Source organism: Chelonia mydas, chromosome 5 (genome assembly GCF_015237465.2).
Source record: "Chelonia mydas isolate rCheMyd1 chromosome 5, rCheMyd1.pri.v2, whole genome shotgun sequence".
NCBI lineage: Eukaryota > Metazoa > Chordata > Testudines > Cheloniidae > Chelonia > Chelonia mydas.
Window position 1 is genome coordinate 72,759,551 of NC_051245.2, and position 17,306 is coordinate 72,776,856.

Genomic DNA, 17,306 nt, shown 5'->3' on the forward strand with positions numbered 1-17,306 from the left:
AAGAACAGTTCCAGCCTTTGAATATTGATGCAGTTGCATATAGGGACCAGATCAGGGAACAGAAACTGTCCCTATGGGTGGGTATGAGTAAGGTTAATGCATCTGTGGTAGGTGGAGAGTCTCAAGCCCCTGGTGAGCCCACTCGCTTACACTCAAGAAACAGATTACAAATGGTGGCAGGCAAAGAATGGGCCTGTCTGATGAGGCATCAGCCTGCCAATAAGGGCTTAGTTGTAGAATCATAGAATTGTAGGACTGGAAGGAGGTCATCTAGCCCAGTCTCCTGCACTCAAGGCAGGACTAACTAGCCGGCTCCTTAGTCTGTCTCCTGTTAGTAGGCAAGAGTGATTCAGTGGCTGCTCAGTGGCAAACTCATCAGTGCAGGATCAGGTTTCCCTGCACTACATGCTGGGCATCAGTTTTTACTGGATATTGTAAGCTTTGTGGGGCACAGAGAGTCAATCCTCCCCACTCTCTACACGGAGAGAGCAGCAGCCACCAGAAACAGCTTGGAGAGGGCAGTTTTGGAGCCAAAAGGCAGCTACAGCCCAGGACTAAGCCTTCCGTCCATCCCCACATCACCCCTAGAGGGACCACATGAGGTATCAGGGCACTGGGCCCAGTGGCCTCCTCATTCCCCTCCACCTGGGGACCAACAGCAGCAGTTAGGCAGAGTTTACAGAGGTGGACATGGAAAGCCCCCAGCCCTCAGTGCTCCTTCCCCAAAGCATCTAGCACCAGTGGCAGGGTCAAGTTCCCTTTCCCTACATTAGACCTAGGGCAGGGGACCTTCACAGCTTTCTGACATCATTATACTCCCTCACCTCTGAAACTGGGGCTCTGGATGTATATATTCTTTCACAATTATTCTGTGCCATTGGTTGTTGCTCCTCCTTTATTCTGCCCTTCGCAGGGCACTGCAGCCCTCCATTTGCCCAAACTCTCACTTTTTCTCCACTGTACTTGTCACCCCCTTCTCTTCCTCCTCTCTGACCTTTTATCCTCCCTCCCTTTCCTTTCCCCACTCTCCACTCCCATATCTTATTCCCAGAATCACTTCCCTGTTCCACCATTCCTCTCAAGTGCTGCCCCAGTAAATCCTAGTGGTGCAGTTCTGTGCTATGCCTCTGAAAGGCATGTTAAGGGGCAGAGGAGAAAGTGAGGATTTCACACTAGATTCTATATTTTACTTTACACACACACTCACTCACTCACACACACACACCGAACTAACAAGATACAAGTCAGTCGTCATCCTGACCACTTTGTTTATATATCCATGCCATATCCCTTTCTCCTACCCTTCATCTGTTCTTTAGATCACAAGCTCTTTAGGGACATGGAATGTGTCTTCCTATACTGCATGTAATGCACACAGCACATTTTGGGAAATACTGCATTACAAATTAGCAATAATAATGTGTTTATAAACTGCTATGCATATATATGGTGCTAAGTAATAAATAATCATGAACGATAACTTGTGTTTATACAAGCAACACTCTCTACCTGTGTTATGAAGACTACATGGTACTATGATGATGTGTATTTCAGCTTCCATTTCAGATTGTGCAGGGAATATTCATCAACAGAGGACAGCAAAATTACATGCTGTAGGAATCATAATGTAACTGCTTACAAACAGAAGCAAAATCCCTTCGATCTCTGACACTGTAATAGAAGCTACTGGCAGAAGGTTCTTCCTGCTGCATTACCCCCACCTACTTTATCAAATTGTTGGATGCAAATATTCTATATTCCATTCTAGCTCTTCATGATTTTATTTTCAGTATATGTGGTCCTTCAGCCAGTTCTTATTCAGATAAGATTTCATTCAGGGTGATGAGAGTTTTGCCTAAATAAGAAGGATTCAGGATCAGGCCCTCTCTTGTGATTAAAAGTCAAGGTTGAAAGAAACTCTAGAGAGAGACATTATCTTCCCTGACATGCATTCCATTATGATTAAACATTCTACAAAATATACTTTAGATGGCTATCTGAAAATCTCCTGGGATCCCAGCCAGAGGTCTCATATTATTGAAGCTACCTAACCTCTACTCCTGCAGCTGGCATTCCACTCTCCCTCCTTTCCAGGTAGAATTGTAAACAGAATGGAACTAGCTCACCTGCAACTTTGAAAGGTGCCAGCACTGTAACATATTTAGGCATTTAAGCAGGACAGCACTGACTTTCACGGGATTAATAATTCATATATTTTATCTCATTCAGGGCATTTTGGAAAGTCCATTATACCTATATTTTCGGTACAGTCAGTAAATTTTGTAGCTCTTAAAACCCATGAAATGAAAAATAGGCTTGAAAAGCCATAACACTATCAATACATTAATATTTATGTAGCTCTTTTCATGACAAACATTCCAAAGTGCTCTACAGTAAAAATAAAATGAAATAAAGCATGACCAGAATGCAGATGATTGCAAGTCAAAAGATCACTTAAAAAGACAAATCAAATGAATCTGTTTGGCAAAGAGATTGACCAAGTTCACACAGGCAACAAGAGCAAATCCTGTGCTCCATCCTCAAGCTTCAGCAAGCCAAGTTTCAAAAACAACCTGCCGATAATCAAAAAGCAATCATAATGAATAAGGTGGACCAGCTGAAACCATTTTAGTTCAGACAGATAAGATGATGCTGTTCCAGCCACCCTATAAAACGTAAACAGTACTTCTCTCCCTGGGTCATTTACATAACTCTATTAATATGGCTTTGCAGCACCAAATATAAATAAAGGTAAATAAGCTGATAAAAATGCAGTCATAAAGGCTTTTTTAAAATTTACAGTGGAATATTATTTTATTCACACATCACTGCAAAATATTATTGATATAAATTATGCTAATTCCTTTCCATGATGCAGTTATTCATGAGTAAAAAATAAATCTAGAGAACAAATGATCTCTAATGTGCACCTCCTGATTCTCTAATAGTAGATTGTCTCTATCTATTTTCCATTGTTTTTTTTTTTAAAAGAACCATGCTCCACAGAAAAATATCCTCCAAATTCAGATCAGTTTTTCCATCACCTCCTAAAGCTCATGATTAAAGAAAACAAACAAAACCAAACCCCAACAACTTGGAAACATTCATGAGCAAAAAACCAATTGAGTTTCATTAGAACTCTCATCATGTTTCCCTAGTTTGGCAGTTTTGTGTACCAAAGCATTAGGTTGCAATGCTGTATATCCTCACAGTGTATAAAGTCTCTAGATTAGGGACTGGAATTTCTGCATCAGTGGTAGACTATAGATCACATGTTCCTTTTCTGAGTTAATGCTGAAGCAGAACTCACATACAACGATTAAATCAGTTATCTGTACACATCAGTGGCCAGATGTGGTCTTCTTTTATACCCTGCACACCACTAATGAAATTAAGAGGGTGGCAGGGAAGTAAGAGCCAGGGTAAATTTAGCCCTTAGTATGCTTACAGATTGCTAGAAGATTTAGACTTAACTAGACATATACACAATTAAATGAAGGACCTGTTTTCTGTTTTTATATAGAACTACGTGAACCATTCACTTTATTATACGTATTGACTTTTCACAGTCAACTCAACTCCCTAATTACTGGTATTGGATTTTGGGTGGGTGTTCAGTAGCGGAATTCAATACCTTCAAAAATCCCATTGAAGTCTAAGAGGGAAAGGTTTCATTCCTTTTAATTGGAGATATTTTAATGATTCTTTGGCTACACAGGATCTCATAGTAGTCAGCAATTCTGCATAATGGGTTAGTGTTGATTTCATAGCTATAACCAGGGATAGAACTCAGACAATCCACTCCAAATATTAAAGCTCATCTGAGGTACCAACCCATCATGTCTAGCTATAGTAACATTAGGGCTTATATCCTCAGCTGTACTTGTACTATTGAAAGTCTGCCTTTCCATCCAGTAGAGGGTAATAGTGGTGCACATACATTCTAGCCAGACTGTTATAAGATATAGTACAAATAAAAGGGGTGAAACTTTTTTGCCTAAATTTAAAATGACTCAAATATTGTGAGTTCAGAAGTTCCATCACAGAACAGTGTTCAAATGGATCTGCTAAGTAAGGGGAAACAACTCCCATCAGCCCCCTCTCCACTAGACATGCCTTTCCTCATGCCTGGTAACAGTAAGTAGTCAGGTTGTGCCTGGAAAATGGGAGCCGCGTGGCAGCAGGGAGTGAAGAGAAGCCCCAGGAACTGTGAATAAAGCCATGGGTGGAACAGGCTGTCGGTGCCAAACAGACAGGTCTGTTGGTACTTATGGGGGAAGAGCAATGGCTGGGCAGGGAGCCAATGAAGAGGGGCCTCAATGAGAGACATTAACTGAGCCAGGCTTGGAAACTTGCAAGCTCCTATTCACTGGAATGGAGAAGGCTCCCCATACACTAGGTCGGTCAAGCCCCAACTCTTGATTGGATTGCCCAGCAGCCCAAACAGAATTGCTATTACTCACTTTGAACTGTAACTGTTTAAGCCTCTGTCTCTAGGGTATTTGCAACCTATCCCTTTCCTGCCAGTCTCATAAAATAACTTTTCCACTAGTCACCTGTCCAAGTGACTATTGAGACCCACCAGGGCTAGTGCCTACAAGACCTAGCTGCTGAAACACCCAGAGGGCTTGCCCCTGAGTCATGGTATACCTGATATGCTACTGGCATGCCTGGAGTTTGAGGAACAGTAGTCCCAGTAATTACAGCTGAGCTCATGTTCTGTTTACAAAGCCCTGCAAAGGGAGGAGCAGAAAGGAGGGGAAAAAAGTGCTAATGCAAAATAAATATATAGTGTATATACTGTATATATGACATATATAGTGTATATACTGTATATATGACACTCACATATGCTGGCCTCTTATTTAGAGGATATTTCTGTTCCTAACGTGAGACATAGCACAAGTGATTCTTTAGTTAGAAAAAAAGACATTATTAAAACTGCATGTGTAGTATTATTTATAGAAGTACTATCCTGGAAGGCTAAAATGATATTACCGCATCAGAGATGATGTGTTCAGAGTGCCGCAGCACATGGTTTAGAATAAGATTACGTTCCCCGTGCCAAACCTGAATAGCCAGGCTAAGCTATGGGGTGCTCTTTAGGAGAAGGAATTCTCCCATTTGGGGAGCAGTGGAAAACCATCCCAGAGTTTCTAATGCAGCCTCAGACCTACTACACCTCCCGTTTATGCTGTGCTATGCTGATGTTGGGGTAATGACCAGTGGATGTGCATAAGAATGGCTCTACTACTATGTCTCCATGAACACACTGGCAGTGTAGAAAAAAAATCCTCTCTACCTTTATTTATAGTACTGCTATTTTATTATTTATTATGTATATTGTGGTAGTATCCAGAGGTCTCAGCCAGGATTGGGATCCTGTTGTGCAATGTGCTGAACAAAATGGAGACAAAGTCCACTCTGAAGAACTTACAATCTTAGGCCCCCATGTTGCAAAGACTTATGCACATGCTTAGCTTTGTTCATTGTGAGTTGTTCCTCTGAGGTCAATGGAACTAGTTACTCACACAGTGTAAGGTTAAGCACATGAGTAAGTCTTTGCAGGATCAGAGCCTAAAAAGACACATGATAGACAAAGAACATATGGAGAGGGATGCAATCATGTATACAAATTTCTGTATATCCATATATACATTTACAGGGTTTAAAAATAAAGCAAGTGTCAACTCACCAAAACTGTTCCTCAAGCCATCATGGCTATTGCTGTCTGAGCACAATGCACATGCAGACTCCTAGCATCCTGGTCGCCTGCATAACAAAATCACAATAGTGCTGCTATGAATCAACAAAGGGGCAGGTTTGTCCCTTAAAAACTAAAGGGTTTCAAAGATGGTACCACAGGAATAATAGTAAAGAACATGGTGTCATCTCTGCAGGTGCCATAGCTTCTGGTGTATACATTGAAAAAGATCTGCATTATCACGAAGCCAACCTTTGGTGGCTGTGTACATCTTTGGAAGTACTTGATTACTTTTACAACATCATCTGGAGTCTATTTTTTATTCATTACAATTCTGAGTGTATTGCAAATATATGGCGCTTTTAATATTTTATGTATCAGCTCCGTGTGGGAAACTTTTTAAAAATGCAACTTGTATAACGAATATGCACGATATAGATATTCCTACAAAGCCGTATGTGGAAGGGCATGAATTGCAGGATTGCCAGAAGGGTTTTGGTTTGCCTGCAGAGACTCATTTTTTAAATGTGGAAAATGTGATAAGAGAAGCACAGCATCTCTGAGTACAAGAATGTAAATTTCAGGAGTTGCAGATTCTCTGCTTGCTGAATTGGTACTTTGATGACCACTCCACAAACATACGGCCAGATTCTGAGCATCATCAGCACCAACTTAATTCAACATCGTGCTGAGCATGAACACCACCACTGAATTTAACTGAGCTCAGCTCCCTGCAGGATCCGGCACAAAAAACATTTGCAAGTATAAGAGCAGGACAGTATCTGAGTTCCACCTTTCAGAACTGTTCATTTTCCTTTTCATATTTGTGCTGCCAGTACAAGAAAATAACTGAGGCAATACAAAATGTCCTGGCACAAAACACCTATTTTAGTGTCATGATATTAGAAGCATTTTAATGTTGAAAGCATGGACATTTATATTTCTAGGGCCTGATTCTTCTCCCTCTGAATTCAATTTCCAAACTCACATTAAGTTCAATAGATGCTGGATCGGGACCTTCAAACTTAAATTTAATGGTGAAATCAACTGCTTTCAAGTGAATGCTTATTTTCTTATCTGCCAAAAATACTAATGCCTCTCATAAAGGAACAGAAGCATGCTCCTTTTAGGATTAGGCAGACCCAGGGTGCTTAAGGAAGCAAGACTTTTTTTTTAATGGGAAACAAAATATCGAATGCAATGAAGTTCACTCTGCAATGTATATATTTTAGATAGAGCCATTTAAACTCATTTTTAGACTAAACATTTTGTGCTGCCCTCCAGCTAACTCCTCTAGAGATGAAAGGCACCATTTATAAACCAGCCTCTTTTGCCTTTGAGGGCACAAGTTCTCACTCCTTTACATATCTATTTGAACACAAAAGATTGGTCTGTCTAAAATGGGATTTTTGTAAATGTTGGATCTTTTCTGGTGTGATGCAAACTGTATTTTGGGTACTTTTTTCAATACAAAGATGAAATTCCTTTTTCTTGTATTACTGTTTGACTCACACTGCTGTTGTGAAATGATATTATTTATTAGTGCAATACTTCTGATAAACCTTTGCCTGTCCTCAGAGAAGGCTTTATAATCTCCCAAGACTATTGAACTATATGTTTCTAAAGTCCTAGGACAAGTATGCATTAGCAGGATTTATACAAGATGTTTTGAAATTGTAGGTGCAAAATGTATAATGCAAGTTTGAGTTTTATTACATGAGATTCCCAGATCTGGGGCAACAATTTTTAAGATGTATAATGATCCCAATGCTCCCTTTCTGCCTGCCACCTCTCTCCTCACATCCTCATCATCAAAAATGCAGAAAATAGTGCATTCAGATTTCCCTCTGGCAGAATAAACTACAGCTGAACCTTCACGTGATTATCCCAGAGTGAGTCACTTAAGCACGAGACTGCTTCATAAACTTCAGGGACTTCATTTGCATGTGAATATTGATTCTTCTCACACCAATGGTTCATCCTTTTATGTTTCTTTTGCATGAATTTCCCAGCAAGAGTATTGATTTTTCTTCTCTCCGTGCTGCAGCGGGGTGTTACTGCTGTTCCAGTCAAAAACACTTTCCTTAGCTGAAGCTGAATCAAATGGTGACTGTGTAGATTACTCACAGTTCTTCCCCTGTCAAGCATAAACAATTCACATTTCCTTCCAAGGAACCAGTGAACATTTGACCTTTCTTTTTTACATCATCAGATAAGCAAGGAGGGGAGGCAGGAAGATGCCCATCATTTACCAAAAGTAATTAAGGACCATATTTCTTAAGTGGTCCGGACCTGCAGTACTCTTTGATCACTGAACCAACAGCTATAAAGTATTCTTGTTTTCATGATTCACCCAAGGGCCATACTCACCAATTGCATGGAATAATTATACTGTATGGGCCTGATCCCATAGCCCTTATCCAGATGAATAATCCTAAATCATGTGAATATTCCAGTTAAAGTCAGCAGAACTTCTCAAATGTAAGGATTGCTCACAGGGGTTCTGGTTTCAGGTCGCATTTGTTTGAGGGAGCCAGAAGGGGACAGACATTCTGTGTCAATCTGCTCCCTCCTGCACAACGTGATACTTGGTCAGGGGAAGGAAAGTTCTGCCCAATTGCCTTGTGGAGTTTCCTCAGACCATTTTGTCAGGGGACAGTATTTGTCCTCACAAAATGTAATCTCAATGTATCCTCTAAAGCACAGAGCCACCATCACAGTGCCACTATCACAGTGCCTCCTGGCCCCCCTCCTCTGGCTCCGAGCAGATTCCTGTGAGGTCCCTTAAAGGAGGGTTCCCCAGCACGGAGGGGACTGGGTAGGAAAGTTAATGTATCCTCAGCTTCATTCTTTGTGAGGTTGGTGGGGTAATCATGAGCACCTCCTTTCCTCTGTATGCCGGGACTCTCTAGGCTCAGCGTAGATGGGGAGGGGCTTTGTAGGTGTTTAGTCTCTACATTCATGGAAGGGTGATTCAATCTGGGTGAAAATCTAATCTGGATTTTTGTTATTAAATGATAGCACAATATAGTGAACATTTATTCCACCATTCAATAGATCTGCTGTACTGGATTATGATTGTGTGAGATGCTGTGATGATACAACACTAAGTGGCATCACATTGCTATGACTCAGACACATAGTGGAATGAGACTATTCATTTGGAGTATCAGACTCGTCTGTGAAATAAGGACTAGAGTAGGGCTCTTGCATTTCACCATGGAGGCATACCAGAGGAGCTGTACAGGGGAAGCTATGAAAACCAGCTAGCTCTATCCTGAATTATGCATTCACTCATTTTTCATAGGAACTAAAATTCACTACCATTTTAAAACATGAAATTCTGTTGTCAATACTAATGTCTATAAAATATATGGGAACAAGCTGGAGAAATATTTACTTTGTTTCTGAATCCAGCTGTTAGTAAATGATAGCTGGGCCTAATAAAAAAAAGTTCTTAAATTCAGATTTATTGGAGGAAAGATAGCTACTGTATACTTTCTTCCTCACAACTGGTTTCCAGGCTACACAGCACTTCACTGTATTTATGTATTTTGTTTGGAGACCAGGTACCTGCAAAAAAGAGCCACAGTATGTAGCACCGAAAAATCCATAATAAATTACAGAACTATTAGTGGTTATTGGTTTACAGTTCTACATGTGGTTCTTAAGCAATTTCTTATATTTTCTCTGCCCTTTCCCATGCTGCTAGCCAGATGGTATTTGACATTGTTTTGGTAAGAGTATTGTGGATTTATGAATGAAAAACAAGGGGGGAAATTCTCTCTTTGTTCCATATCTGTGTTCATGGTTTCACGGTCAATAAATCTTTTCTGGTTTTATAACAATATAATAAATTGTCTCCACTTTCTTCTGTGTTTCTTAGGTTCCTTTGTAACTCTAGAGCTCACAAACCTCTAACTTTCAAATGGTAATGTTGTTATTTATTTATATTACTATAGCGCCTAAGAGCCCAAGTCATGGACTAGGACCCCACTGTGCCAGGTGCTGTACAAACACAGAACAAACAGATGGTCCTTTCCCCAAGAGCTTACAACCTAAGAGTAAGACAAGAGACAACTGATAGATACCAAGGATGGACATGATAACCTTCAAATATGTAAAAAGTTTTTATCAAGAGGATGGTGATCAACTGTTCTCCATGTCCACTCAGGGTAGAACACGAAGTAATCAGCTTAATTTGTAGCAAGTTAGATATTAGGAAAACTTTTGTAACTATGAGCATAGTTAAGCACTGGAACAGGTAATGTAGGTAGGTGGTGAAATTCACATCCTTGGAAATTTTTAAGAACAGGTTGGACAAACACCTGTCAGGAATGGTCTAGGTTTATTCAATCCTGCCTCAGTGTAGAGGGATAGACTCGCTGATCTCTTGAGGATCTTTCCAGCCCTAGATATACAAGGGAGTACAAGGGAACAACAAACACTGGTCAGCATGATAGGTAGCAATGGCAGCACAGCAGTGGCCTTACCATTGTTGATTGTTTTGTATGCATCACAGAAAAGTAGAGTGGTAAGAAGGGTTTTGAAGGAGAATAACGTAAGGGATGTTTTCTTGTGAAAGAGATGACCCAAGGCAATATATTATACATTCATTTTATATATACATGCTCAATGTATATGCAAGATTCAATTCAAGTAGCAGTGTTGCTGGGATAAATGTAAATATTAATAAAAGATGCTTTTCAGAAGGGAATATTCAACAATCCCTTTTCACCTGTCACACCTGATGCAATCAGCACACACTTTTCGCAGATCTAATGTTTACAGCATCATAAATTACCTTTACCCGACAACTTCTGTATCCCTTCCAAATGACTTCATTTTCTACTGACATTTCAAGGATCAATTTGAAATATTAGCACAATATTAAACAAGTAATTTCTTCAAATTTACCTGTAAATCTAAGATTAACTCTCAAGAGTAGCCCCTTATTTTTTGGGAAGATACATTAACTCTGTTTAAAAAGTCATTCCTGATTAAGCAAACTGAGATTAAGCCTAATAAAGAATCTGACTATATATCCTAGGATTCCCCACAGAACTGACATCACTATAGATTCCATCACTACAGAATAGTACGGCCATGCTACTTTACTCTCCTTTAAAAAAAAAAAAAAAAAGATCAATTGCTATATTCTCCCAGTTAGCTGCGGTAGGGATTCAGTTGTGCTGCAGGCTAGGTGGGGATTGAGAAATTTAAAACTCACCAACCTCTCCAACTGGTTGTTCTACTACTTCAGTGGCCTAAAAATCACGGTCTTGAAAGGAGTGTACCCCCCCCTTTTTTTTTCCCCACCAGTCCTGCCCTCCTAGGTCCTTCTCAGGGCAGTAAATGTTGGGTTGGTATGGACATGGATAAGGTTTGGGAGCATTGATTTCTGCTTACATATACAAAGTGAAATCAGAAACCTGAAATCAGGAAGGGATTTCCCCTGAACAATGTAGGGTGAGGGCAACCATCTGGGAATTCATCTTCTGGTGCATTCCTTGTGGGGCAATAATCAAGGTGAGGTAGGTATGTCCTTAGCACTTCTGATGTTTTCATGGGATGTTTTTTGGCTGTCACACTTTCTTGTCAATGCTGGCGCATTTCCATTAGTGTGCCCTTAACAGACAGCAATAGCTTTGTTCAAGTTAGCTAATAATGTAATCTGTCTTCTTGGTGGGTAGAACTTTCACATTCTAGACACTGGGTTGTCTTTGCCTCTTCTTCAAAATTTGGTGTAAGTGTGGGGGAGAGAAAGACCATATGATCTGACATGAGTACAAGGCTTCCCTCAAAGGTGAGCCTTGTCCCCTCAAGAGAAGAGTTGCAGTCTGCAGCAAAAGGAGGTGTGATTCCCATTGTTTGGGGCTGTTGGGGACTTTAAGGTGTTTGATTTCAAACACAGAGACCAAAAAGTCCTGAGTAATTCTGAGCTTGTATGAAGAATATAAGATTTACCATACAAGATCAGATGAATGGTCCAATTAAGTTCATATCCTGCCTTTGACAGTGACCCATACCAGATGCTCACTGTTGGACAGGTCCCTGCTGGCTCAGGACTCAGTCATTGTTCTGGAAGATCAGGCCTCTGGTGCTCTTCTCTGTTACAGTCTGATCACCTCAGTTGCCCAATTCACTCTACTCACTCCTGCCCATTCTCTCTTTGGTCCTCTGTTCTCCTCTGGCTGCTAATCTCCATGCTGCCTCTCTGGACTGAGCATCCTTTTTCCCCACTCAAAGTCAGAAACTGGGGATGGGAGCAAGAAGGAGAAGAGGCAGGAATGTGTGAGGAGCACCAGCTGAGAACTGCAATACCTGCACTCCTTGAGATATTAGAATGTAGCCTGTTAATGGTATCCTGCCCACTGACCTGTCCTAATTTTCCCTGGGAGAATGAATTACTCCAAGGCCTCCATGTGTGCGTGCACATCCCGTGCTGTAGTAATACAATTAATATTTCCAATTATGAATATGTCTTTGTAGGGCTGGAGTCCTCAAGCCCTGTATTGGTGCAAAAGATTTTCTTCCACCCTTACAGTGATGTCAGGATGTGAATTTCAAAGTGTGTTTCAGACATGAAAGGGCAGCAGAGCTGTTGCTACTATGGATAACATGCTTCTTGAAAACATTAACTTTCCAAGTAATAGGCCTGCAATTTTCTTTATTTATATTTTTATTACACCAAAACAAGATGCTGCTTTCTTCTTTGCTACCATTTTCTCTCCCGTGGTCAGGTTAGGGCTTACAATTTAAACTATTTTTGCAGTTTGTGATTTTACCATTATTAGAAAATTAAGAGGCTTTTCAAAACCTGCATAATGGCAGAGGACCTGGGTAATTTACTTGTTGACAATAAATGCATAATATGATTCCAACTGATAAAAAAATTATACTAATTCCCCTCCATATTGGCACTCCAGAACAGCTTTATCTGGTCTTACTATTGCAGTTAACAGTTACCTGGATTTATTTCTCCTGCCCCTTTTTCTAAGTGTGTTGCAGGTAGTGCTATCCAAAGATGAAAGAATATGTAATTGAAAATGTATATACATTCATATACCTTCATTTTTTATGTGAATCCCAAATACAAAATCTACTTTGCAGACCATTTCCCAACTATTTTAACAGGATATAAAACAAACTTAGTAGAGTACTTGGATTGTGTTGTATCTACCTCAACACCTACTTACTAGAAAAAAAGTGACACAAAACCTGCTCGATTTACTTTTCCACTGCCTTCTTCTCAACCAGTACTGGATTATTGTAGATACTTGTGAGAAGTTACATTGACTACAGTGGTGCTGTCTGGTGTCAGGGCATGACACTGCAGTCTTCATCTCTAATGACCGCTGGATCACCTCATTGGCACTGCAATGGCTTGATTCAGTCTATGAAAGTACTCTAATACCTGCCATGGGAAATAAATAACTGTATATTTATTCCAGATTTGTGGTGGTAGTTCTACTTTTACCAAACAACCAGAGTGCAGGTTAAGTGAGATACAGTAACTCGATGGCACTGCCTTGTTCTATATCCTCCTTCCACAAGATATTAAAAGAGGAGCAAGATTGAGACGTGAAATGATAAAGATGAGAAATTCATATGCTATATGTTCTCCAGCATTAGACACAACAGGATGTGTCAAGAGAATAGCTGCGGGGGCATCCAGCTGTGTCTCAGTTCTGAAGAACCTAGGAAACGTTTCACCCTTATCTGTATATTTCCTGCTGTTCACTGTTGTGTGTGTCACTGCCTTGCCATTCATTAGTGCAGTTTTTGGAAGGTGGAAATTTGTACTATACTTTTAAATGAATACGCCAAAATATTTTAATACAAAGGCAAACATTTAGTGTATGGATGATTCTCTCTCTCTCTGAATGAAGCAAGAGCTGATTAATGATTTAAGATATAGTCAAGATGACAGAAGTTTACTTCACAAAACAAAGCATAGCTACAGATAAACTAAATCTTTAATGTATGGATGACACCTGCAAAGTGGAGTTGACCTCTTATGATAGTGAATTTAACTGGATAAAAACATGCATAAAGCAGTGTTTCCTTGTATTTATTTTAGATATTAATTTCATCAGGTGTCCCTTTCTTTTTACACTGTGTGACAAGGTGCCCAGCTGTAAGTGTCCACTGACACTTTTCTTTTCCAGTCTAAATAGTCTGCCTTTAGCTTTTTTCCATTTTAAAATATTTTAATAATAAATAAAGCTAATAGCTTAGGTAAAAAATAAATACTGTTTCAAGAAATAATGTAATTTCATTTTTAAATTATGAGGGTTTTTTTAAAAAAATGCATATTTCTTGCATGTTTATTACTCAAAAATAGTAAAAACAGATTTTCTTCAAATTCCATTCTCTTCTCTCTCAGACTACGGAAAAAAATAAGTCTGAAATATGAAGTTACAGTCCAGAGAACATTTTTACAACTGACACGTAAAACCCTGGAAAGAGGTGTTTTTATGATGGAAAGTCTGACACTACCCTAAGTCCATAGAGCCACAAAAACAAACACTAGAATACATGTAGCTTAATAAAAACTAATGGTAGATCAAACCTGAACTGAAGGTAACTAGCAAGTTGTTACACTAACATCTGACAACAATGCTATATTTGGCCCAGTCTTGCAAATAAAGCTTCCATTGGAGTCCTTGAAGCCATCAAATTCAATGGGAGTTTTGCCTGGATCAAGACAAACACTTTTCCCCCCATACCAAATGAGGTCAAAAAATCCTGGCCCCAGAACACAGCTCTCTAGCAACATAGCTTTAATAGATCTGTTCTGCCAGGGGCCTCCCCTTAAAAAAAGATATTTCCCAAGGCAGAGGAATTCCATAGAAAAGCTAACACATTTCTGTCAATCCAGTCCACAAAACATTCATCCAGGCACTTTTCATCTCCCATCTTGAGTACTGCAACCTTTTTCTCTTAGGTCTTCCTGACGCATGTATTGCTCCTCTCCAATCTATGCAAAATACAGCTGTCAAGATAATTTCCCTCCAGATTATGATAAATAAAACACAGAACAAACTCCCATCACATTAAGCAAAGTATGAAGTGCTTGTCTAAAAGAATTATGCAGGAGAAAACCACTATGGTTAGAGAATGCATAGCTTCTATCTTTATAGCACTATACAAGCTCTCCGTACAATTCCCAGAACAGAAGTTTCATCTTAAAGGCTAATGTGTTTGCAATTAACCAGATATAAGTTAAGGCCTTCCCTCTGAAGTAATTATTGTTATAATTCCTTTTTTTAAAATCAGCTGGTACACATTGTGTTCAAAACCTTTGCATTTTTATTTAATGGGAAAATCAAGGAAGATGTTTATTGCCTCCATCACATGGTTTCAAAGTGCAATTTTCAGTTACAGACCTCCATGTAGTGCAGTGCACCAGTTTCAATGCCTGTGGATGTATTAGTTCAGAACATGGGCCAGAGATTTCCCATTTCCCAATTTACAGCCTCTCTCTTCTACCTAAGCTAAAACGATTTGAATATAAAAAGGTGTGATTACTGTCGGTATTGCAAAGTTCTAAGTAACTAATGTGTCTAAGGGCATTCAGCTGAGGTTTTTATTCTTTATTTCTATGACAAGACCTTTAAGCTCTTGGCATCATCCCCCACAGAATTTCTATCAAAGGAAGGTGAATTTCTAATATGCAGTAAACTCATCATTTGTAGGCAAACATTCCATTTGTTTAATCATCTATTCAGAAAGAACTTTCCACTGTATGCTTACAACTACAAATCACACCAGCTTCTTACCGCAAGCAGCAATGAATCCTGAAGAAGTTTAGCAATGGATACAGATTTACAAATGGTTGAAAACTCCCTGAAGTGTGTAAGTGTTTGCTAACTGATAAACTACAAAAATAACGCAAGAAAAAACCTAGGCTTTAAACATGAATAGAGCTAACTGTGTATAATTGTCTACGATATAAAATATGAAGAAAACACTGAATATTCATGCATTTATAGGGAGAGATTTTCAAAAGAACCCAAGTGATTTAGGAGCAAACATCCCATTGATTTTCTATTAGGAGCTTTTGAAAATTTAAACAGTGGTGATCAAAATTGGGATGCTTAAGCATTTTTTGGCTTACATTTGCATCTCTCCCCTACTCCTATTCTAGTGAATATTCGTTATAGCAGACAGGTGCATCAACTGCATGATACTCCCCTGACAGATGTTACTGTATACAGTACCCATTCAGAGTTTGTTTGATGAGGTACTGGAACACAGACTTCAAACATAAGTATATCCGGCTACAAGGTATGTCTGCAGGCTTAGAGACAAGTATCGTTTTCAGATGCATTCTGAGTCAAGGCAGGTGTTGGTGAGGAAGGGCTCAATTGTAGCATCCAAACTGTGGTGGTGGGAGTGATTAGATAAAGTTTAGACCTAGTGTAAACAGATGTCATACCACTCTAGTCAGTGGAATTGCACCCACTTACGGCAAGTCTGAATTTTTGCCATTATGTCTATACAAGACACAGTGGGCCATATTTTGAGGTGAGGTGAATGATTGCGTAAGTTGTATGTTGGTAAATCAATGTATGTCAATGAAAGTGGGTCTTATTCTGATCTCATTCACTGAGTATGAATGGGTGCATATTATATGCTGAGAGGGTGGAAGGATGGGGTTACATCAGGAAAAGCAACTAACAGGAAGGTGGAGAAGTTATAAGATAAAGCGGGCCATCATTATTTTATGTTATACCCTCATGCTTGCTTTTCATGATGCTACCCTAGCCTCCCTTCATGTCAACATGTAAGTTACAGCAACATACACCAACACACACAGATTTACTCCATTTTACAGATGCATATAACTCATACCACCCCTTTTAGAACCTCTGAACATTTGGTCCAGTGCCTATAGGGTGCTGGGGAATGAGCTCAGTAGTGGCACTTGCTACTTATGGAAGTTGTAATGTGCACTTCATGTGGCAGTGCCCTCCCCTAGGATAGCTGGTGAACATAGGGTTTAGAGCTATAGCCACTATCTGACCTACTCCAATATGACACATTCTCAGTGCATGGTATTTGCAGCAATCAAGCAGATTGCCCTTCATCCCTTTCCCTTTACTAAAAAGAAGGGCTAACCATCATATTATAGTTTTCCCTCTCATTTGGATGGATGGGGGTGGGGGGGTGGGCAGGGGAGGGTGTGGAGGGAGAAAGATGCTCCCTGTGCCCTCTCTACAACATTCACAACCATGAGCAGCACTGATTTGTCCTTCAACACACACTTTTCATAGTATTATGGTATTCACATGCAGCCATCACCAGTGAGAGTGCGCACAATACCTGCGTAGATGTCCAGTAAATAAATGGTGGAACTGCATTTCCAACCCCATCCCAAACATATTTTTGTAATGCCTAAATAGTCTGCACATACTCATCTGCCAACATATATGTTTTTTAAAGAATTAAAAAACAAACAAAATATTGGAACTAGTCATGGAAAAGAGAAAAAATAAATGCGGAGAGACCATGACAACATTTGGATTTTTGGTTGTGCCACCTTCATGGCCCACACAGCAGAGAATGACTGATAAATTACAGTTACCCACAGATT

General features: G+C 39.7%; 1 long non-coding RNA gene across 1 annotated transcript in view; it reads right to left on the bottom strand.

Annotated features, from left to right (window-relative positions):
• Positions 1–2,235: 2,235 nt before the first annotated feature.
• LOC122465943 overlaps positions 2,236–17,306 on the bottom strand; it is a 124,880-nt gene continuing 109,809 nt past the window's right edge. Inside the window, exons 3-4 of the long non-coding RNA XR_006291097.1 lie at positions 5,696–5,772; positions 2,236–2,573 (exon numbers count right to left, since the gene is read on the bottom strand). This is a non-coding gene — a long non-coding RNA (uncharacterized LOC122465943). The remainder of the gene's footprint in view (positions 2,574–5,695; positions 5,773–17,306) is intronic.